General features: G+C 36.1%; 1 pseudogene; it reads left to right on the top strand.

Moving 5' to 3' along the window:
- The first annotated feature begins 3,501 nt into the window (after positions 1-3,501).
- LOC118606010 lies at positions 3,502-3,620 on the top strand (annotated as a pseudogene).
- Positions 3,621-24,827: the final 21,207 nt, after the last annotated feature.

The raw sequence follows: 24,827 nt of genomic DNA, 5'->3' as shown, positions 1-24,827 counted from the left end.
GGTTTCATGAACGGAATTGACCAGAGAGCCAGATGATACAAGGTTAACCAGAAATAATCAGTAGGGGGCGCTGAGACCAAGCCCTGAGAAATCTGAGGAGAAAATTGGCTTTGAACCTATACCTGGAGCAGGCACAGCATCTTACCAACTGACTGAAGCACCTCTAGACATAGGTGCCTGTCTATTGGTTGGCCCAGGCTGAATCATGGCTGCCTCCTAGGGCTTCTCACCACAAATTAGGTCCCCGCCCAGGGATTGGCCCAATGTAAGCACTTTCCCATGTATAGGAGCTAAGTGGACAACATGGGAAGGTCAGTAGGAGTCCAGCCAGCCTTTCAACCCTGTCTGAGGCCCAGGAAATAAAGCGTTGATATTTGATAAAGCCTGTGTCCACAGGAGTGGCAGTGGGACCAGTGGCAGATACATTGTGGACAACGAGCTGGACCGAATTGGGTTCTCACACTGGAGAAGGCTCAAATGTTATGAGACATCTCAGTCACATTCCCTCGCTGAAGCCCTGGTGTCCAATCTTCACCCTGCTTTGATTGTCAAGAGTAGGTGCTTGTATCCTATCTATTCATTTATATCTGAAGTCCTATGATGGGTGCTTTTGGTCCTCACAGTATCCTTCCTTCTTTATAGAAACTGTAGAATCCCTTCCTTTGGAGAAAGCCAATTTCCCATTCCATGGGCTTTGGATGGGGCTGCCAGTCACGACGCTCCCACTTATCCACCCTGATTCCCTGCCCAGGGCCCAGCCTCAGCTGATGAGAAAGAGATAGGGCTTGAGAAAGGTGACCTGGAAGGAGAAGAGCCTCCAGAGGGAGGTCAGAAATGTGCTCAGAATCTAGGCTCAGACACCTTCGAAAACTTGGAGAGATGTCACCCACCAGGCACTGCCGTCACTGGGAATTCACTTGGACAAAGAGGCAGACTTAAGACTGTCAATGCCCCACCCTCTTATGGCAGACAGAGCAACAAAAAGTAAATTTCTGTGAAGCCGGGTTTTGTTCATTCTCTGTTAGAATTTTCCTTTCTCTAATTCTTTTCTTTATTTTTTTATTTTGGTGTGTGTGTGAAAGGCTAAACTCCTTAAAGAGTTATGTGCCCCAGGAGGAGAAGGGAGACAGGTGATGCCTTTAGGGAAGAAGTGGGGAGCAAGGGAGGGATAGAGGAGCAACCACCAAGAAGATCCAGAGCTCTGAGGTCTGTGTAGATCGGGGAGCTGAGTTACATGGTTGTTAATGTGTTGGAGTCAGCACATAACAGCTTGCAGGAGCTGAATGTTAAATTTTTAAGAACTTTTCAAACTGGATATCCTTACTTTGGTAGCTTGAAGTCAGCCGTGGCGGGGTGTTTACACGGGGGAATGAGCACATGCCACAAGTCAGGGCTCCTCCCCCCTCCAAAGCCAATTAATTGCTAAACATTTAGCAACACATCACTGCACGTAGTGACTTTCCCCCCAATCTTATCATTGAGGTAAAAAGCTTCTTTCTTAGGGAGAATGAGTGGTGCAGGTGAGAGAGAACACTAACAGTCTTTCCTCCTTAAAAGCAGACTGGAGGGTTCTTCATGGAAATATACGGAAATAGAGGAAATCCCTCTACTCGCCTTCCTCCTTTTTCTTTTTAACCTCTTGGAGGTACATCTAAAAACAAAATGCCAAAATGGAGAGCCTGCCCCTAACATCTGTCCTTGGCTCTTCCATCGTGAGGGACTGGGTAGACCCCATGGCTTTTCTGAATTTTAATTTCCTTATTCATAGGATAGAATTTAAAATATAGCATCCTTTGGTGGATACAAACGAAAAAGCCTGGCACCACGGCACCTTTGTTACCGAAGGGTGCTGGAGTTTCCTAGTTGGATTCAATTAGGATGAAGACTGGTGTGGATGCCTGCTCCAGGTTGAGGGGAAAATGCCACCATTAACTCAATTATTCACAAGAAACCCAAAGGAAAAGTCTTTGGCCCAGGCCCTAATGGAGCTATTAAAGCTATTTTCCTATTTAGCTGTTTAAACTCAGGACAAACAACCTAGTGCTTTTCTGCTGCTTCTTGCCTTACAATGTAGAGGACCAAGAATGAACCCTTCCTGCGAATACACTTTATTTTAGAGCAGGCACCGAATTTCTTCACCTTCTGGTTTTCTTGGTTTACTTTTTTCTCTATTCTTCTCATTTGGTTGGAGTGTGTGTGTGTGTGTGTGTAAAAATACATGTGTGTGGTCTGTTTAGAGGAAGACTTTGGAAGCATAGAATGGTTACACACAGTGTGTAAGACACCCTCTGTCCCATGAGGAAAAAGACCAAGAAAAAAAAGTTGGGAAAAATGAAAATAAATTAAGACGAAAATAAACACCAAAAAAAGCCTATGTATATTTCCCTTTTCTTATTTTCATGCTTTTTTCTTTTTTCCTTTTTGACTGCACTACAGTTATTTTTCCTTCTCATTTCGATTTGTCTCTTTCCTCTCTCTGTGCCCTCATTATCTCAACCTCATTAACACTTCCAAAAACAGAAGTCACTCTCTTGACACCATCTCCCTCACCCACCCCTCAAGTCCCACTTCTCTTGTTGAATTCCACCTCCTTCTAAGGTTCTACTTCAGGTCAGCTGCGCAAGTATAAAACAAATAAAACAAAACAAAACACAAAACAACTCAGAATCATTCCTTATTTTTTAAATGTGCTTTATTGAGATATAACTTACATACAACAAAAATTCACCCATTTTAAGTGTTTGGTCTAATGCATTTTAACAAATATATGCAGTCATGTAACCACCACCACAATCAGGACATAGAACATTTCTATCACCCCAAGAAATTTCCTTTCTGTCACTCTAGTTTTGCGTTTTCTAAAATGTCATATGAACGAAATTATATGGTAGGCAGTCTTTTGTGTCTGGGTTCCTTTCTTAGCGAATTGCTTCTGAGAATTATCTATGTTGTTGTATATATTAGAAACTCATTCATTTTTATTCCTGGGAAACAGGTCATTGTATAAACACATGACAATTATTTGCTTATCCATTCACCAGTTGATGGACATTCGCATTCTTTTCAGTTTGGGGTTATTATGAATTAAGTGCTATGAATATTCACATAGAAGTCTTTGTGTAGACATATATTTTCCCTTCTCTTGGGAGTAGAATTTCATTTCATTTCTAAGAAGAAAACTGCTAGGTTATATGGTAAGTGTAGCTTAACATTGTAAAACACTAATAAACTGTTTTCCAAAGGGGCTGCATTATTTTCATTCCCACCTACCAGTATATGAGAATTCCAGTTGCTCCTTATCATTGTCAGCACTTCCTTATTGTCAGTTAAAAAATTTTAGCCGTTCAAGTGGAAGTCTAATACTACTTCATTGTCCTTTTAATTTGTGTTTCCTAAATCACTGACGTTGTTGAGTGTATTTTTATGTGCTTATTTGCCTTAAGTATATCTTCTTTGGTAAATTGCCCACTTTCTTTGCCTATTTAAAAATTGGATAGTTTGGTCTACAGGAATGCCGCCCTGAACATGCCCGATCTCATCTGATCTCAGAAGCTAAGCAGTGTAGGTCCTGGTTAGTATTTGGATGGGAGACCACCTAGGAAGACCTGGTGCTGTAGGCATTAAAAAAAAAAAAAATAGGTTGTTTGTTTTTATTATTAATTTGTAAAAGTTCTTTAAATATTCTGGATATAAGATCATATCTTGCCTATGGAAATAACCTGAAATACAAAGAGACATACATAAGGTTTTTCACATCAATGTTAGTTATAATTGTGATGTACCTGGAAACAAGTTACATTCTATTAAGGGAAACTGTTCACTTCTTTATGATTCAAAGGAATGTTTTTACAGTCATTTAATGATATTAAAATTTAAAGAAACCTGCTTTTGACATGCAATAGTCCTCCCTTATCTGCAGTTTTGCTTTCCATGGTTTCAGTTACTCATGATCAATTGGGGTTCAAAAACATTAAATGTAAAATTCCGGAAATAAATAATTCATAACTTTAAAATTGCTTATCGTCTGAGTAGCATGATAAAATCTCTTGTCCTGCTCCATCTCACCCAGGACGTGAATCATCCCTTTGTCCAGTGTGTCCATGCTGTACATGCTCTTCATTCGTTAGTCACTTAGTAAGCATCTTGGTTATCAGATTGACTTTTGAGGTTGATCACAGAAGAAGGGTAAGTACAGTACGATGAGTTATTATTCAAAGTCTGACAGATCTTATATTAATTTATTATTATTAACTTATATTATGGTATATTATTATAATTGCCCTATTTTATTACTAGTTATTATTGTTAATCTATTACTGTGTCTACTTTATAAATTAAACTTTATCATAGGTATGTACATACAAATAAAACATAGTTATACAGGGTTTGGTATATCAGTGGTTTCAGGCATCCACTGGGGGTCTTGGAACATATCCCCCACGGATAAGGGGCAACTGGTATAATTTTAAGCAGAAAATAAAATTATGTATAATATCAGCTATGATTTTTAAAAATCCTGGAACTATATGCCAACATAATAAGAGCAATAATGTCTAAGTAGTAAGATTATAGCTGATGCTTAAATTCTCTATATTTTTCAAGATTTGCTCAGGAAGCATACCTTAGTTAAAAAGAAAAGAACATCTTACAAAGAAGTAAATGGTTAAAGTGGTTGGTGCTTCTTTTACAAGCTCACCTGAACTGCAGCATGATTTGTGATACCATTAATAACCAAGTAACATAGTTAATTGCATAATGGACCACCCAAAGGTTTGAATAATAATTCCAGCCCTGACCTTGAACTCCAGGCAGTTTTTCTTTCCTGTTTGAAATGGGAGTCAGAACTGTGAAGTACCTAGCAAAGTTGCCATGTAGCTTTCTGGGGGAACTGCTTTCCAGGTACATACTCTAAAATATGCAAAATCTCCTGAGCTTATTATGTTCAATGACTTGGGAAGATGATCTTGAGAACTTAGGTAAGTTAGGACAAAACCAAAGAGAACAAAAACTGGGAGAGCTGAAGGAAAAGCAATGTGGGCAGATAAAGAGAAACACCTTGGGTTGAAGAAAATACTAGCACTAAGAAGAAGAAAGACATGAATACTAATGAAAGAAAACTTTTTTGAATCTTAAAAAAAAGAGAGAAGAAGAAGAAGAAGAAAAACAGGAGTGGAAATGGAGGAAGAAATTGAGAGCCTTAGCAAACAGGTCTCTGGACTGAGATCTGTCAGACTTTGAATAAGAACTTTGTGGATACATTTGGTATTTGTAAAGTCTTACCCTGTAAATAATTTGTATCCTTTTACTGATTTTCATTTCCAGTTCTAAAGTTGTTTCTGTTATCTTCTGAAGACTAGAAAGAGAATACAATTACTACTGAGTTTGTTGAGAGGAAAGAGTTTCTAATGCCTTTTACAGAGTACTCATAAGAAGGTAATTTTCTAAGGCAACATATTTTGTGAAGGTTAATGATTCAGCTCATAGCAGAGTTATTTTTGAAGTTGGTCAGTTACTTTACCTAGGCAGGCATACCATATATGTTTGCTGATGAGTGATCCGTGAAACGAAGAAATAATATTCAAATGATTATTCAGAAGATCCAGTAGAGGTACTTTTTAAAAATCTGGCAGGCAACAAAATCCAACAAGATTTTTTCCTTTAAAACTCAATTAGAAATGCAAAAGGCCAAGAACAACCCACACGATCTTGAAAAACAAGGTGGGAGGACTTCTTCTTCTGTATATTTACATGTATTATAAATAATTTAGGCAGAAGCATAGATATATTGACCAATGCAATAGAATATAAATCCAGAAAGAGATCCATGCATTTATGAATATTTATTTATGACAAAAGAAGCTCTGCAAAGCAATAAAGAAAAGATGATCTTTTCAATAAACAGTGCTGAAACAATTGTATAATTATGGGAGGAAATCACCCTTACTTTATACCATACATAAAAATTCATTCTAGGTGTATCATAGACTTAAGTGTAAAGGCAAAACAATAAAGTTTCTAGAGGGCAATACAGAAGAAGAGCTTTGGGACTGTAAGGTGGAAAAAGATTGCTTAATAAGTACTAACCATAAAGAAAAAAATCAATACATTTGAGTACATTAAAATTTAAAACATCATTAAAGTTAAGGAGAGACTTTAAAAATAGGAACCAAAAGAACTAATCAAAGAAAATATTGATGAATTTGACATTAACAGTTTAATTTAACATTAGTATTAAGGACTTCTATTCATTAAAAGATACAGAATATGGAGGAGATATTTGCAATACCTATAACCTACAAAGAGCTCATATATGGACTACATAAAGAAATCCCACAAACCAATAAGATAACAACAACCGAGGAAAAATAGGCAAAAGACTTGAATAGATGTTTCTGAAAAAAAAGGGGGGGCTTCCTATGGACAACAAACATATGCAAGGATACTTGACATCACCAATAATCAGGGAAATGCAAATGAAAACTATAACTGGACATCATTATATACCCACCAGAATGGTTAAAATTAAAAGATCATCACTACCTAATGCTGGTGAGGTTGTGAATGACAGATACTCTTATATGGTGCTGAAGGAGTGTAGATTGGTACAACACTTTGGAAAAATTTGATAACTTAATAAGGTTGAAGTTACATATAACTTATCTACCAGCAATGCCATTCGTAGGAATATACCCAACAAAAATATTCTCTGAGAGACATATACAAAAATGTTCATGATAGCTCTATTTGTAATCATCTCAAACTAGAAACTGCCTCAAAGTCTATCAATGAAAAAATGAATAAACTAATACATAGTGATAAAGTACTATTAAGTAAAGTAAAAGAATAATAACTACACATACCAACCTGGGTGAATCTTAAAAACATATTGTTGAGTAGAAGAGGCCAGATCCACAATAATACATATAGTTTAATTCCATTTATATGAAGTTTAAGTAAAGGTAAAACCAAGCTATACTATTTAAGTTTCCACACTTAGGAGGTAAAACTACAAAGAAAAGCAAGGAAATCATTATCATAAAAGTTGAGATAATACTTGTCTTTGAAAAGGAAAGGAGTAGTGATTGGGAGAAATCATTTTTGGATTTCTGCGGTATGGACAATTTTGTATTTCTTGACCTGGGTGCTGCTTTGTGAAATGTCATCAGGCTGTTTTGTAAGCCTTACTGCTTGTGTGTTAGAGCGGCTCAAGAAGAAATTTAAAAATTGAATAAACCAATATCCATAGAAGAAAACAAAATGGTAGCCAAAGATCTAATTCCTAAAAAAAGTCAGATCTGTGAATTTATTATTAAATTCTACCAAACTTTCCAAGAACAAATATTTCCTACCTTATACAACAGTTCTTGTGCTAGCATAACTCATATACCATAACTAAATAAGGAAAGCAGAAGAAATTTTAAAAACAAATTAAACTCATTTATAAAAAGATACCAACATTCTAAATAAAATACTAGCAATTTGAATCTTGCAGTTCATTAAAAGAATGCTTGTGAGCAAGTAAGATTTATCCAAGAATGAAAGGATGTTTCAACATCAGAACATCTAGAACGAAATTCACTAGGAAAGTGAATGAAAGAGAAGGAAGAGAAGGTGAACATCAACTTGGTAGGTGCCACAAAAACGTTTAAGAATGGTATATGTATATGATGGGACATTATTCAGCCTTTAAAGGGAATGATGTATTGATATGTGATAGAACATGGAGGAATCTTGAAACTATCATGCTAAGTGAAAGAAGCCATACCAAAAAAAGCTACATATTATATAATTCCATTTCTAAGAAATATCTAGAATAGACAGATCCATAGAGACATAATTTTTCTATACCAGCTGCAACAAAAACACTTCAACCAAATGAGGGTCATCCCAGAAATGCAAGTATGGTTCATTGTTAGAATTTGTATCAATATGCTACTATATTAATAGATCAAAGGAGAAAAAGAAAACAGTATAATCCTCTCAATAGACTCTAAAATGCCATTTAGCAAAATGAAGCATCTATTTCTGATTAAACAAACAAAACAACATTTAAAAAAGGCATTGTCTTATAATCTTAACAATAGCCAGATATTTTTGGCCATTATACAGATCCAGCATCATACTTTAATTCCCATTAAAGAATATGATTATTAACTTTAATAATGCTCTAGAAATTTGAAACAAGTACAATTAAGAACATAACTTAAAAGTAAAAGTACTTTTTTAAGTCAAGAATGATTTATTATTTGTAATGATATCAGGAATAACTAGAAACCTGAAAAGAATTGACCAATGTTAGAAAATTGTGGAAAAGTGCAAAAATGGCTACAATATATTGCAGCTCTTTTCAGAAGTGAAATATATTTCTTCGCACTTTGAATCTGAGTGGGCGATGTGCCTTTCTTTAGTACAATGGGACATTAGCAAACGTGATGCACGCAGAAGCTTGAAATGGGCTTGTGCATCAGAACTTGCCATATTTAACCATTTTAAGGAACTTTGAGCCCACTTTTGTGAACTGAGCCTAAGTTAGCCTGCTGGATGGGGTGAGACATGCAGATAAGTCATCTACATTGCCCCAGCTGACACAGAACCAACTACCAGACATATGAGTGAGGCATCCCACACTATCTAGGCCAAGCCAACTGAAGTGCCAATTGACTGCAGACATAAACTGAGCTGGCCCAGACTAGAATCACCAGGTGACTCACAGAGTCATGAGAAATAACACATGCTTATTGTTTTAAGCCACGAGGGTTTAGGGTGGCTTGTTATACAGCAAAAGCTAACTGACACAGAAATTATAAGAGAATCAATTAAAGCTACAGTTACTTTTCATACAATTAATGTACAAAATTGAAAAAGAGTTAAAAAATATAATAGAAGAAAAGATCCCATTTATAATAGCAACATTTCCACCAATTTGCCTGAAAATAAACTTAACCAGAAATAGGCAGGACCTATATAAAGACATATAAAATCTCTATTAAAGGATATTAATTCTTGCAAAATTAATCTGTACACTCAACGTGATCCCAACCAAAATATCAAAAAAATTTAGACATTAAAAAATGACATGGTCATTCTCTGCAGAAATAAACAAGAAAAACTCTGAACAGAAAGACACTGACGAGGATGGGATTGGTGATAAGAGTTGAGAAATTAAGAGGTACAAACTTCCAGTTATAAAAACAAATAAGTCATAGGGATGTTATGTATAGCATAGGGAATATAGTCAGTAGTATCATAAAAACTTTGTATGGTGACAGATGGTTACTAGACTTATCATAGTAATCATTTTGTGAAGTATATAAATGTCAAATCACCACGTTGTACACCTGAAACTAATATAATATTGTATGTCAACTATACTTTAATAATAAAAAAAAAATTTTGGAAGTAGGAAGTTAGATTATATATTTAAATGCATTTTAAAGTTACAAGAATTAACAACAGTTTGGTTCTAAAAAAGATTTAGATAGATCGATGGAATAAAATAGAAAATCTAGAAATAGACTGAAATACACATGAGATTTTAGTAAATGATAATGGTGACATTTCCAATCCATGAGTGGAAAGATAGATTATTTAAAAAACAGTATTGGAACTGTTTGGAGGAAAAAAATGAGCTATATAACCCCACTTCTTTCATCAAAGTAAATTCCATCAGAAATGTAATAAAATGTTAAAATGAAACTATAAATGTTCTAATGTTAAAATGAAACTGCAGAGGTATTAGCAGTAAAGAAGCCAGATACAAAAGGCCACATATTGTATGATTCCATTTATAGGAAATATCCTGGAATGCATAGAGATAGAAAATAGAATAGTGGCTGCCAGGGACTGGGCGATGAGAAATGGGGCAGGGCAGAGGAGATGGAGGGGAACGGAGAGTGACTACTTAACGGATATGAGGCTTCTTTTGAGGGTGGTGAAAAAGTTCTAAAATTAGACCATGGTGATGGTTGCGCACCTGTGAAAATACTGAACACCACTGAACTGTACATTTTAAAAGGGTAGGTTTCATGCTATGTGAATTATATTTTATAACACTCTTATTTTAGAAAGAGAAGTAGAAGGAGGAGGAGAAGGAGGAGGAGAAGGAGGAGAAGCAGCCTCCCAGAGGAGGCTCTGACCCGACCGGTGAGGTCAGGGGCACTGGGGCTGAGTCTGGAAGGGTGATTTTGGAAGCAGATGTTTTATAGGAAGAGGGCAGAGGATTTAAGCCCTCTTGACTTTGATTACTCTGTCACTCTGCCTCTTCTCAGGACTTAAGGGCTCTACATGTCCTGGGCAATCATTTTAAACTTATTAAAAGGTTTTTGAGTAAAAAAAATGACCAGAAGAACACATGTGTGAATTCATTTATAATTTTATAACAAAGACATTTCTAAGCATGACACAAAACCCAGAAGTCAAATGAAAAATGACTGATCCATTTGCATAATTAGTTTTTACATTAAAAATACCACATATGTGTGATAATATCATAGTTATGTATTTTTAAGTTTTTGTCTTTAGAGATACATACTGAAATACTTGCGGACGAAGTGATATGACTGGGATCTGTTTCAAAATGACTTGGGGTGAGGCAAGGGCGGAACTTGGAAATGAGTACATGGGGTACTTTTCTCTCTACTTTTTTATGTTTAGTTTTCTATAATAAAAAGTAAAAAATAAATAGCAAGAAAAAGATCTATGCACAGATTAAAAATATAAGTAAACTGGGAACAAATATTTGCTGCATAAGTATTAAAAGGGCTAAATCCCTAATTTATAAAAGCTCATACAAATCACTATGAAAAAGACAACCTAAAGAAAAAAGTGGGTGAAGATACCAAGTCAGAAAATGTAAAGGGAACAAAGTAGCTAGTAAACATGAAAAGATGATTATCCTTACTCATACAGGCAAAGGAAAGAAATGATGAGATGCAATTCCCACCAAGCAAAGTGGCAAACATGAAGAGGTATATGATGAAAAGCAGTATTGGGGGGGGGGGGGGTGTGGTGAAATAGCTGGACCTCCCACTGTGGTGGGAGTGGAGTGGAGGTTGGTATCACTCTTTGGAAGGACAAGTTCAGAATATCTGTCAGCATGTTGAAAATACATACCACTATACACACAACAGAATATTGTTCAGCTTTGAAAAGGAAGGAAGCCATTATGCTAAGTGAAAGCAACCAGACACAAAAGGACAAATACTGTATGATTCCACTTATTTGAGGTACCTATGATGGTCAAAATCATAGAGACAGAGTAGAATGGTGGTTGTCAGGGGCTGAGGGTAGCGGATCATGGAGAGTTACGGTTAAGTAGGTAGAGAGTTTCAGTTTTGCAAGATGAAAAGAGGTTTGCAAGATGAAAAGAGTTCTGGAAATAGATGATGGCGATGGTTGCACACCAATATGAATACACTTAATATCACTGAACCGTATACTTTACAATGGTTAAGATAGTAAATTCTATGTGTATTTTACCTCAGTTTAAAAAGTTGGATAAAAAGACATACCCTTTGACTCAGCAACTCCATTTCTCAAAACTTACCTTAGGTTACACGATAAAAATATGCCAAGTATGTTCATTCCCATTGTAACAGCAAAGATTTCAAACAACTTAAATGCCCCCAAATAGTAAATTGGTTAAATGTATTATGGTTAAATGATACAACATCTGTGCAGAGATTTTGAAAAAGTGGATTGAGTTCTGAGATATATTACTATGTAATCAAGGCAATAAGTTCCAGAGTCTGTATTGTACGGCCCATGTGTACACGTTGTTAAAAGGGTGTATGCTGTGTATCATAATTTTTATATAACCATAACATATTTTTGGAGTTATAAATAAATTATTTTTCAGAAGTTATAAATAAATTGGTAATAGTGGAAAGAATAGTGCCGGTGTTGGTGACAGTAAGACAATCTGAAACCTTTTTGTAGTGGTTAGATTTCTTTTCCATTTGAATGTATTTGTTCTTAATTTTTTCTAAATTTAAAGGAAATGTAACATTTTTATACTTAGACTTGTGACCCTTGACATATTGTTTACAAGATATATCTCCATTTGGATATTGCGTCAAATCATCCTTTTTAATAGGTCGAATTTCAAAATCGTAATGTTAAACATTATTTTCCCTTTCTGCAACTTTCTTGTATTTTTTTTTTTCTCTCCTTCAATTCCCCCCTGGTGCTCACTGTCCCACCTAAACTCAAAATCACCTATAACCATGTGGCTGTTATATACTGCATTGGGGCTGTGTAAGTGTTGCCTTCCTGCTGGGGGTCTCTGTCCTCTAACTTTTTGTAGCTGTCCTTGTACCTGGTACACACACAACGCGTACTAAAAGTTCAATACCTATCTGAAAAATAAATTTTTCATACTGAAAGTTCAATACCTATTTGAAAATAAGTTTTTCTTGGTTGTGATTGATGCTCTTGCTTTGAAAGCCTCAAAACTGTAATCCTGAATTCCTCGTTCTCACCACCTTGACCCCACACCTCTTTTCACTAAGGGCCCCTCAGTGTTTAGGGGTGTTATATTCACTGCAAATAGTAAGCCTAAACCTTTTATTATGTGGGTGTTCTCTAACTTTTTGTATGGTTTTCTGTGTCTTTGTTCCTTTCTCAGAGTGGGCAAAGTAGAGAATAGAGCCCTGGACCCCTGAGCCAAGAGACCAAACTTTAGTCCCAGGTTGGCCACCAACTTACTGTATGACTCTAGCTCCAATGTCCTCATCTACACAATGAAGGTGAACTCTAGACCTCCCCCCAAACTTCCCAAACCCCTGGTTCTCACTACCAGTTTTAGTGTTTAGCAAAGAACAACACACTCTCCTCTTCACTCATTAGGTGTATCTCAGATTTTTTCCTCCCAGAATCTTTCTTTCAATCCATCAGTCTGTAATATATTAGTATAGTATATTTTACGGTCTTTGTTGTTTAGTTTTTCCCCTTTTTTTTTCTCCTAATCCTTTTATTTCCTTCTGAAGGATGCTAACTCCTTCGATCAATATTCTAAATCCTAAAAATAAATTTAATTTTTCCCTCTTCTTTTCCCCTCTCGATTTGAATTATAACTGAAAACCACCCCCTTGCAGAGTATTTATAGTTTATATCAGTCTTGAGAAGCTGAGATAAAGCTTGAAACGGTAGCAAGAACATGAGCTTTAGAGCAACAAAGACTGGAACTGACTCCTAGCACCACCACTTATTCCCTTAACCTCCCTGAGCCTCGGTTCCTTCATCTGTATAGTAGAGGCAATAATAGTTCACTCGTGCACATCTCCCAATCCTGCACTGCCCCATCGGTTAAGAGCCTACCACTCATTTGTCTTAAGGATCCACCCTCTCTGTAGCTGACACCACCTGTCCCCAGCCTCTCTGGTAACCCCTCTCTGCTGCCATAGTCTCCCTCTAACTGCACCTCATGGCTTAACCCTGCTCAGGCCTGTCCTTCTCAGTAAATGAGAGCTCTCTATGGAGAAACATAAAGAGAGGCAGGTGGAAGGGGGTCAAAAAGGACATGGAGAAAGGGAGTTGAAGGGCAGTTCTTCCATAAAATTCAATGTCAAGGGTCTCTGGGGTCTTGTCCTGTTCCTTACATGGATTCACTGGTCTCCCTAAATGGGGAGTTATCTTAGAATTATCTCAGAGGTAGAAGTGCTGTTTGTTTGGAGCTCAGTCTTATAGGGTAAGGTAAGTGATGCTTTCATTCCTGTTTGGGAGGCCGACGGCCTCTCACAAGGGAATACCAGCTTTTCTTGGTGGTTTCTCCTTCACTTAGTTGCTCCCATTCCATCACCAAGAACAGCATGTGAGTGTTGTTTTATTCCATACTCATGGCGTGCTGTTCTGTGATGTTTGTTACAACACTTTCCACAACTCTCTTTCTCTCCCTCATCTCCAAAAATAGAAAGTGACATTGCTTGCCTGGATTTTCCACCTGAGTTTGTTTTTCATTTTGAGAGAACTCGGCATGGGTGCCGAGTGCTGCCTCAGCACCAACTAAATACTGGTATTTAACCCCAGGACAAAGTCAAAGGTCATACATTTCTGCTGTGCAGCTGCAAATCTGTCTTTATTCTTGGCATGAGAAGAAAGAATGTTGTTTGTGATGTAAGAACTACATATGGGAATAGCTTGGACGTGCCTAGGTTTTTGCATTAAATATATTCCTGAAATTTAATGTGTACATAGATTCATCCTACAGCAAAATCAGGCTTACGCAGAATGACCGGTAAACAGGGTTTCCATGATAATTGAGTATCTTGAGAGGAGACCTACCGTTTACATAACACATGTGTGACCTGGTTTCTCCAGGCCACATTAGCCAGAGGATTCAAACAGGGTTTTAGGATCAGTGATAAATCCGTGGCAGGGCCAGCTTCATGGGTGTGCAACTCATGCAGATGCACAGGGCTCTGCACTCAGAAGGGCCCTGGGTTTGTAATGTGCTGCTGTCGCTATCATGAAATTCTTAATTTTAAAACAAGGGGCTCGCATTTTCACTTAGCACTGGGTCTTGCAAATTACGTAGCCAATCATGTTTCCTGGTTTCCATTCCATCTAATTTTGTTTCCCATTGCTAAAGCCCATTGTTAAATCCAAGCCCAATTCTGCCCAGGAGCCTCCTGGGGGTGGGTTTCATGGATGTAGATGAAACCAGCTGGTTTCCTGCTTTGTGCCTGCTTCCTTTCCCTCCTCTCCTGCTCCTCCAGACATGGGGGTGAGGATATGTGCCAGCCTAGTGGAAGCTGCAGGCAGAGGGCCATGTTCTCTGAAGTCCCCAGAGGGTGGAAACCATGCTGCATTATCCCACAGAAGTGTTCTCTGCTTTCTTTGTGATACACTTTATCTCTTGTCCCAAAGCCCATCTGCTTGTACTCCAAAGGCCTCACATAGCTTAGTAAGAAAACCACTCCTCAAACATCTTCTTGTGACCTCTCTCCTTCTCTCAGACCGGAGACAGCAATCTGCTACCTCTCCAACTTCCCCACTACTGCCTCTCCTCCAAACCTTCCCTTCTCCCCCTCCAGCCATTTCCCTTCCTCAAAAGCTTCATCACTAGCTCTTTGACACAGTCTCCTGTTATCCTGTGTGAAGTCCTCACTAAACATGGATGTGCACTTTTCAAAGTGTTTTCAGAACAGCATTCTGAAGTATATTAATAAATGCAACAAAAGAGGGGTTCACTAATCAAATGAATTTGGGAAACACTGCATGTTAGATATTCTTCTTGAAGATTTAACTAATCACTATTAAGTATGTCAAAAGTTCAGGGAGGAAACTAACTTAGTTTAATTCAGCGTTTCCTAAATTAAATCGGGCATTCAACACTCCCACCTCCTGACCCCTCCACTGCTTCCCCACCCCCCACATGCATACACAAATAAGTTAGCATTCTGCAGATAGTATTCTTGGGTGATATGCATTTAGAATATAATAGAATAAATTTATGTAAACTCATTTTGAATATAATTTAATCTTTCTTCGAGGATTCACAGAGTGCTGGTATTTATCTTTTGATCTCTGTACAAATGGAAATTAAACATATTCTGAATCACACTTAAAATACACTAAAGACATTTAGCCTTACTTAGAGTTAGGAACACAGTAAATATTCAGCATATACTTGTTGCATTAGTGAATTTAAAGAAACTCTTTGGGCCTCAGTTTCTTATACTTAGTTGAGTTGGATTAGTTGGTCTCTTAATAAACATCAAGTCTTTTATGCCAGGCATTGGCTCAGGCAACTAAGGTATGAAGAATAGACTACTCCACCAAAAGGATTCACAGTCTAGTAGAAAACAAGGAATAAACAAATAATTATATTATGGTTTTGTTACAAGGGATATGTACTGAGTGTTATAGGAACATACAGAGGAAGTAACACAGTTATGTCTTAAAGAGTGACCAGGTGTTTGTTAGGATGAGAAGATATGAGGAAAGGGACTTCCAAGCTAAGTGTATAGCACATGTAAATGTATAGAGGGCTAAAACACTAAATTTAGACACTTCCAGGTCTAAATTCCCTGACTTTATAAATGTAGTAATTGCATAATGCCCTAATTTATATATTTAAATTCAGAGTTCTATGTGTTAAATCTCTTTATAGTGGTTCTGCCTGAAGTAATATACTGGGCTTTTCTTACGAAAGATAAGTTACTGGATAATAACTTAATCTCACTTCCCTTCAAGGTCTACATATGCCAGGAAGTCCAGCTACTGTGGCTGAATAGCTCTGGTTCTGCTGGCTGTTCCCATTCTGCAAACTTCTGCCCTAGTGTGACATCTGGACAGCTCAGCAGGGTCACTCCAAAGCCTCATGTTCCAGGCCTTTTCAAATTGTATGCCACTGTTTTCTGGGTTTCAATGGCAGTTTCTAAGGTTATGTGGCTGGTCTGACGAAGTGTGTGTGTGTGTGTGTGTGTGTGTGTGTGTGTGTGTGTGTGTGTGTTGTGAGGGTTTTCATATTTTAACTTCGAGCCAATAATTTTGAATCCAGTTCCTTTTTCTCTCCTGCCTCCAGAGTAAACTCCCACCTTCATCCTGTGGTGGGTCACCTGTTTTTCAGTGCGAAGACTATACCAGGAAGATGAAAGTACACGTGGTGGTTCTCCTGGGCAGAGCATTTGTAAAATGTGTATTTCTGTTACTCACAGAAAAAAAAATATTAAAAAGAATATTAAAATATAAAACACATCATAATAATGCAGTTAGAAAAATCTGTTAGAAAAACTGCTGCCACAATCCCCATCCCCAGCATTCATATGTACATATGATTTACTGTTATCATTATTTGTCAGTTATTTTAGGATGTTTCTTCCCGATGATGTCCCAGGATACATTTCGATTATGAGTTGCTTTGTTTGTTTTATAAACAATACCAAAGCACAAGCTACTAAAACATGGTACTTAAAAAGCAACCACTGATGTCCCGATACATGTGCATTTGAAGTCGGGGCCTCATATCACCCAGGAGAGGTGACTCATTAGGTGGGTAAAGCTTGTATAAGAGTTATTTTTAAATAATTTCTTCATCATGCATTGTCACCTTAAAAAGAGCAGGGCTTTAAGGAGATGGGGAGAAAAAGGGCTAATTTAGATGCCTAAGAGAATTGTTTGGAAAATATAGGACATTTTCTCAGGCTAGAGAGGGTAACCCAGAGGTAAGGGTATAGCAACTGGAAAAGAGAGCAGGGCCACTAAACAGTTGGGGGAGAGAGTAAATTTTGAGAGGTGCCTGAATTTTATCTCAACTGGTCATGCTAAACATAACACTTAAAATTTTTATTTTGATTGGATATGTCTAACATCCAAAGAATAGTATGTTCAATCCGCACAGTGGAGTACTACACAATTATAAAAATGAATAAAGACTATATGGAACAATTCTGAGAATACAGAGTTAGTGAAAACAAGAGAGAGAAAAAAAAGGTCTATGGTATGCTATTGTTTATCTAAGGAGGGAGAATTTAATATATGAAAATATTTGCTTTTCTTTTTTTAAAGAATAAACTATAAAATTGTGTGTTTTGAAAAAGATTACATGGGAGAGAAGGAACAAGGTTGAGGCGACTGGAGTAGAAGCCGTACTCCTCTGAATATGCCTGATGTCGCAGATTTGACTTTGGAAGCTTGTAAAGATTTTACATAATTTTATAATTTTTTAAATTGAAAAGCAATCTCTAAAAATCAAAGTAGAAATGAAACAAATGAACTGAAATATATACTCTGAGTTGATGGAATAACCACACAGGAAAAAACTATTCAAGTGACTTTGATTTGATATTCATTATTATGATATACCCTAAAAAAACCTACATAACGATTTTAAATGGATTTCAGTAATCATATTATTGGTGATAGTGTTGGAACACTTATTCTAAGACAGCTGCATGTTTATTGTAAACTAAATAAGAAATTGTGTTGATTTCTTTGAGAATTGAGATTTTCGATATGGGAGAAATAAAATACAAATGTCACATTGGTGAGGTTAAGAAAACAACTTGTGGTCCTGTTTGTAAATTTCATTTGAACTCAGGATGTATTTTCTCTAGAAGAAGAAGAATATTTCCTAACTCTTTTTGCTGAAATGGTTTAGAAACCATGATCAACCCAGTAGCCTGACTAACCTGGAACCCAGAGTATAGTTTCTAAATCTCGATTCCCATTATAAGGGGTCAGGGCTCTTGGAGAAATTGCTAATTCCAGATCTGAAGCAGAAAACACATGAGCTGAGTCCAGAATACAGGAATTTAGTCATACTAGAAATAAACACAATTACTAGGATCAGGTTAGAGACTTGGGAGCCAATCTAAATAAACTTCCACTGACCAAAGATGGGGCAAGTTGAATTTTAATAATAATGGCAGTGGCTTGAAATATATATCAAAATCCATGAGTTCATAATGATACTTAAAAGAAAACAAAATCAAACACCTCACTGGTCAACTTTGGCAGATGGCTAAGAAACCAAGTCATTATCTTGAACATTAGTAAACAATCAAGAATTTCCTGCATAATCTGTACTTTAGAGTACAAATAGTCAATGAGAAGATGTTTCTTTTTATAGATGTATTCCAACTAATAAATGAAGAAAGAATGATAGAATGAGAATTTCTAACTCCTAATGAATTAATGACTCTAGACAGTTATTAGTGGCTGCTGACATAGCAAAAAAAGAGCCAGACATTATTTGCTTCCCAATGAGAAACACACAATAACATCCATGAAATATTCCTGCCCCCCAAAATTAAACATAGATCTGATCATAAGAAATATAGGGGACAGGGGAACATATTAAACACATCATGATAATGCAGTCAGAAAAATCCGGGCTGGGAAATTCTACAGGACAGATGACTCAGCACTTTCAACAAATAAATTACAAGGGGAAAAATGATGACAGAAAAAACTATAGATTAAAAGAAACTTAAGAGACATGTGAACCAATTGCAATGTGCAGACCTTAGATCCTGATTTGAGGAAATACAAATTTTAAAAAATTATGAGACTACTGGGGAAATTTAAACACTGACTAGATATTAGGTGATATTAAGGAATCGATACTAATTTCTTAAGTGTGATAAAAGTATTGTGGGTATATTTTCAAAGACTCCTTATATTTTGAAATACATATTGAAGTATTTATGGATGCAGTGAGATGATGTTGGCGGTTTGTTTTACAACAATTCAGGGTAGGATGTGGGTCAGTGTATAGATGAAACAATATTAGACATAAATTGATAACTGTAGAAACTTGGTGATGTTTTCATTATACATATTATTATTTCTACCTTTTAACATCTGAAATTTTCCTTAATAAAACTGTTTTTTTTTTTTTTTTTTTTTTTTTTTTTTTTAAGTGCACTGTACCACCCTTGTAATAAGAGCCAAGCAAAGCCACCAGTAGGGGTTGCCTCTTTGCATGGATCTAGAAAGAACAGTGGATCAAAAATCAGGAAACCATAGACCAGGGGGAGACCTTTAAGATTATCCAGCCCTGTTCCTTCCTCTGAGGCTTGAACTATCTCTACCTTGTCCCTAAAAGTTGTTGCCCGCGTTCTGCAAAATTACTTCAGCCATTCCACTTGTGATAGCTTGAAAGTTCTTTCTTATGCTGAGCAGAAATCTGTCTCTCTGTATCTTTCTTCTACTCATAGATTATAGCACTAGCCCTTCCTCACACAACAGTTTCCCAAATATTTGAAAACAAGCATTCATTCACCTGCCCCTCTCACCCTCATCTCACTTGCAGGTCTTTTGAGCTCCAGCCTAAATAAACCCTAACTCTGTCAACAGTTGCACACACCCTAAACTGTTTCTCTGCCATCCTGGCTGCTCGGCTCTGATCTCAAAACAGTTTGACTTTTAAGTTATGTGCTCTAGAATAGAGCGATCTGGATGTGGCCTGACAGTTACAGAGAACGGCAGGGCTATCACCTTCCTTGTCCCAGTTTACCTTATTTCTTGTTACCATGGGCTGAAGCCTGGATGCACAAAGTTCCGAGAGCTAGTGTCAAAGGTTCAAGAATTTTGTGAGCCAATTGTTAAACATAGTCATAATTAAAAGTTAAGTTACAAAGACTTACGATTACCTACGTTATATTAAAAACAAAGGTATAAAATACCTAAAACTCATAACTTCCTAATTCTTTTACTACATTTTACTATTACATTTTCTCTTGAAGTTATTTACACCTATTTTATTTGTGTAGTAAAAACATTATATAATGGTATGCTAGTGCACCTTTCTTTCGAACTCTTTGCTCAGTGACATCATGTTGGTAGCTTGAATCTGGGTATGGTGGAAATATTTACCCTACAGAATTTGGCAAGTGCTATATAAATTGAGGTGTTTCTTTCCCTTCAGGGAGCCAGTTATTGAAAATTTACTACATACTACTGGATACAGTCTAAAATCTTAGTTATTTTTGGCAATCACATTACGCTTCTGACTCAAATTAGGCTAAAACTCTTAGCTACTGCTAAAACGAGTACAGTAGAACCCATTCTAACTGACACGGCTGGTTCCTCAGACCTCATATTAATTACTTTTATATTGTATCCTTTTAGATTCAGCTGTTGATTCTCATTATCATCAAGTAGTCATATCTTCAACGTCAAATTATCTATAAATTCTGAAAGCATTTATGAGGAGAAGATGAAGGACACAGCCCTGGGACTAATCATTATATGCTTTCTTGTAGTTTAATAGCAATTTGTTAGTCAGCATCTTGTGTATATGATTAAATGGTTACTAATTCATATAGTAGGCCAGGGTCCAATTCATAGTTCTCCATTTTTTCCAAAGGAATATCATAAAAAACTTCATTAAGTATCTAACCAAAGACAAAATACTCTCTCTATACGTGGATTTTCCCAGAGTTACCGGGCTGGAAATCTTGTCAAAAGGAAGGACATAAATCAGTCTTGACCTGTTCTTAGTGAACTCACTCTGGGGCTTAATCATTACTTCTTCACCTAGTTCCTGCAACTGTTCCTCTAGTAATCTGTTCTAGAGTCTTGCCTGAGATTGAAGTTATAGACAATTATCTACAATTTTTCTGGCTCTGCTTTTTTTCTTTTTCTGAAAATTAGAATATTTCATTATCTCCAGTCTTCTGATATATCTCCTACTTTCGGTGAGCCCCAAAGATAACTGACAATTGTTTAGTGATCTCATTTTTATCAGGGTCCTAAGACAGCAGTCCTCAAATCTGGGGGCTGGAACTCACCTGGAACAGCTCTAGGCTTTTCCATATTCTATTACTGTATCTTGGGCTTCCATCTTCCCTTACCAAAGTTCATTCCACTTTTCTATTCCTCTTCGCCTTATACATTTCACATGGAGAAGAAATGTCCTTTTCCTGAAAGTCAAAAACAAAAGAAAATGGAAGAGCTCTGTTTTCTCTATATTCCCCACTCACAGTGGCCCCAAGCTGTAGGTTATATCCTTTACTTGATGTTATTCCTCAGACTTTACTAAAAAGAATGAAACACCTAAAAGAAAGCCCTGACATAAACTTGTAATTTTTGAATAACTTCAACTTATTTGGAGCTTTAGCCTTTCTAGTGCTCATGACTGTGTCTCCTGTATATCACAGTGCAGATAACGGCAATTTGATGATAAGAAAATTATTTGATAAAACATTTCTGACCTTTCTTGTCTAAATCTTCAAAAAGTTCCCTACCTCCTAAAGGGCAGCATGATATATGTTAGTCTTTAAATTTTTACTTAATTTAGACTTGAGAATTTTTTTATCTTGAAATTTTTTGAAAAAAACTGTGGATACTTCTGATATTGCAAAATCACAATCAAGAGGATCCACAAATATGGAAGAACTCAGTGTATTTAGGAGCTTTTTCCTTTAATTTTACTTAGCTGATGTTTAACATAAAACAGTTTCCTAATACAATCAACTCTAGTTATACAACATTCTTTCACCTGGAACTCTCTAGATTGGCCTTATGCACAGTTCCAAAAAAATGTTAGCAATGTCTATGGCTTTTAACCCAGAGGCCCTTAACTAAGAGACATAAAGCCGGGTGTCTCCACTTTGTTCTGCCACTGATAAGTTTTGCCTCTTTTGTTCACAGGTAAATGTTTTAAGTACCTTCTAGATCCAAGAGAAGAGAGCAGTCAAATACCCAGCTATCCTGTCTGCGGGTTCTTGGCTGTCTCCATCTACTCTCTGTAGTCGATGTGAGTGTGCAAGCACTTACGGAGAGATGGAGAAGAAAGATTTGAGCTGGGTGTCTTGGTAAGGAGAGGAGGAGGAAGAGGAGGAATAAGAAGACAGCCTATATCATTCCTTCTAGGTTTTTCATAAGAGGTAATTTCAAAACAAAATTAAGTCAACCTATCAAAACAAGATAATGACAAGGGAGAAAGTAAAAGTTTTTGGCCAAATCCATCTCACAATCATTCCTTTCCTGTCCCCACAAAGCTATCTGAACTGAGATCTTGTTAGTGGACTTCCATTTCCAGTAAACATCACTTACTTAGAACAAAAACGGGAAGCTCCCAAATGTAGCCACTGGAAACAGTCCCAGATGCAGGAAGAGGTTTGTATGACATCACCCAGAAAGTTATGCAGTAGGAAGTTCTGCATATTAGAAGAATAGCTCACCTATGAGTTACTTTCACTAGCAATTTTTATCTAGTATTTAGAAGTTCCAAGCTTCTTAGCAAATATATTTATTGATTTATGTGTATATTTAATCCATTTGTAGAGATGTGTATACTTTTCTGGAAATTGTTCAAATGCTAAGGAAACATCTCATTAAAAGACCAGAAAAAAAATAGGCAAATATTGTCCTTACTCTGTATGTGAGAAATTTTGTCATACTTTTAAAAGTTTCTTATTAAAAATGACACATGCTCATTGTAAAATATTGAAAAATCAGCAAAGCACTAAGAAGATAATAAAAGTCACCTGAAGTCTCATGATCCAGAAATAAACACTGAAAGAACTTGGGTAAGGTCTCTCTAGACGTTTTCCTTTGCATATATATATTTAATTTTATGTGATATGGTCTTTATTTGCAGCATTGTATTCTCTCCTTCTCAATGAGGTCATTAATATCTTTACATGTCACCACATATAGGTATATAACACTATTTTTAAGAACTTCATAGTTTTCCTTTTTATTTTGTTTGTTCCATATACTTAGTCAATTCCATATGGATGGAAATATAGGTTGTTGAGAAAGAACTTTTTTTAAGCTTGAAAAGAACGGTTATGTAAAAGATGTAAAGTTATGTAAAATAACACATGTGCACAAGAATCTGGTTTGGTTGTTCCTACTGCAACAGTTTGAAATAGTGTATGCAAACAGTGAGTGTTATAGATTTGTAAGATGTATCCTTGTTATTACTGAGCCATTAAATACAGTTGAACTTTTTAAGAAGCAAGGGTGAATCACAAAGTAAAATTCAATAGATTTGACAACATAGAAATGTAAAATATGAAGAAAATTTTTAAAAAGAAACAACTTGTAAAATAGCTGTAGCAAATATGACAGCATATTAATATATAAAGAGCTCACATAAACCAATAAGGACAGTAACTCTCAATAGAAAAATAGGCAACAAATGACTTACAAATAATACTTTAAAATGGCTTAATAATAAAATATAGCTCAATTTCACTAGTAATAAAAGAAATAAAATTAAAACAATAGACAAGTTTTTTTTTTTTACCAATAATATGAAACATTTAAAGTTGAGCTAACATATATTAAATAATTAATTCAGTATTTGGTAGAAACTAAGTGCCTAGTAAATATTAAGTCTTATTCCCACTCAGTGGTGATAACATGCTTTTGTTAAAAGTATAAATTTGTAATACCTTTTCAAAAGCAATTTGGCAACATAAACCAAGAATTTAAAAAATATTTATAATCTTTACCTAGGGATTCTACTTCTAGAACTCTTTTCTAAATAATAACTTGAAATGCAGACAAAACCTTTATATAGGAAGAAGCAGATCACCACATTATTTATAATAAAAATTGTAACTTTTCTAAATATCCAACAATAAAGGAATGATTAAGTAAATTACAGTGCAGTCATAAGTCAGAAGACTCTGAAGACATTTAAAATTATATTTATGAATAATCTTTAATAACTAGTTAAAGACATGATATAATATTAAGTGGAAAAAGGAGGACACAAAATTTTAGGTATAGTAATTTCAACAATTTATATAAGAAACAGACTGGAAGAAATTATACCAAAATATTAACAAGTATCTATTAGGGGTGGGAGTGTGGACGATTTTAAATTTTTACGTGCTTTGTTTTTCAAAATTTCTACAAATATGATAGATCCTTTTTAACCAGAAAAATAATTTTTAAAAAAATTGAAGATAATACATATGAATTTAAAACAAGTTCGAACACAATGTAATCTTTAAAACTTAACCTTTAAAAATCCAAATCCATAAATCAATTGAAAATATAAATCATTTTTTACCGTTTAGTGAAAATTGCCTGGGTTTTCATATTTTTTGTCATTCACTAGGTGTGAGGCTTTGCCATAGACTGAATGTTTATGTCCCCTGCTACCCCCGCCAAATTCATATGTTGCAATCCTAACACCCAGTGTGATAATACTTGGAGGTGGGGCCTTTAGGAAGTGATGAGGTGCTGGTGGAGCCCTCATGAATGGGATTAGTGTCGTTTATAAAAGAGATCCCACAGAGCTTCCTAACTGCTTCCATCACATGAGGATACAAGAAGTCTGTGATCTGGAAAAGAGTCTTTACCTGCCCATGCATGGCACCCTGATCTCAGAGTTTCAGTTCTAGAACTGTAAGAAACAA

This window comes from Rousettus aegyptiacus, unplaced genomic scaffold, assembly GCF_014176215.1.
Source record: "Rousettus aegyptiacus isolate mRouAeg1 unplaced genomic scaffold, mRouAeg1.p scaffold_m13_p_7, whole genome shotgun sequence".
NCBI lineage: Eukaryota > Metazoa > Chordata > Mammalia > Chiroptera > Pteropodidae > Rousettus > Rousettus aegyptiacus.
The sequence above is the reverse complement of the archived record's forward strand: the minus strand, read 5'-3'. Positions and strand labels throughout refer to the sequence as shown.